Source organism: Vombatus ursinus, unplaced genomic scaffold (assembly GCF_900497805.2).
Source record: "Vombatus ursinus unplaced genomic scaffold, bare-nosed wombat genome assembly UNPS02014820.1, whole genome shotgun sequence".
In the NCBI taxonomy this organism is placed as follows: Eukaryota; Metazoa; Chordata; class Mammalia; order Diprotodontia; family Vombatidae; genus Vombatus; species Vombatus ursinus.
Window position 1 is genome coordinate 4,182,229 of NW_020954598.1, and position 515 is coordinate 4,182,743.

A 515-nucleotide genomic window follows, 5' to 3' on the forward strand; every position below is an offset into this window, starting at 1 on the left:
TCTCTCTCTCTCTCTCTCTCTCTCTCTCTCTCTCTCTCTCTCTCTCTCTCTCTCTTCCACAATTGGGTTAAGTGATTTGCCCAGAGACACACAGCTAAATGACTGTTATGTGTCTGAGGCAGGATTTGAACTCAGGTCCTCCTGACTCCAGGCCCACTGCTCTATCCACAGTGCCACCTAGCTGCCCCCTTCTTCTTATTTCTAATGAGGTTAATAACCATCAAGAGAAACACAGTCAAATAGGCACCTAAAACAAGGACTGGGATCTTGCGTGAAACCCAGATTGCATACTGCCCATTTTAACTATGCCAGAATCAATCAGTTTCACGAAAGGCAAGTACATCACAAGTGGGTCGGTTTTGTGGCCCCACCGGCATCCCACTAAAGTGCCCTTTCATTGGCTAGCCACTCCCTGCCTGGAACGCTTTACCTCCTCATCTCCGAATCCTGCGTTCTGCATTGGGCCTCCTTAATGCTAGCCCCTTTCCTCTCAGATCACCCACCACCTGTTTATG

The 515-nt window shown here is 48.7% G+C and overlaps 1 protein-coding gene across 4 annotated transcripts in view; it reads left to right on the top strand.

Moving 5' to 3' along the window:
* Positions 1-515, top strand: part of BLVRA (biliverdin reductase A) — a 46,068-nt gene that overhangs the window by 35,848 nt on the left and 9,705 nt on the right. The window lies entirely within an intron of this gene.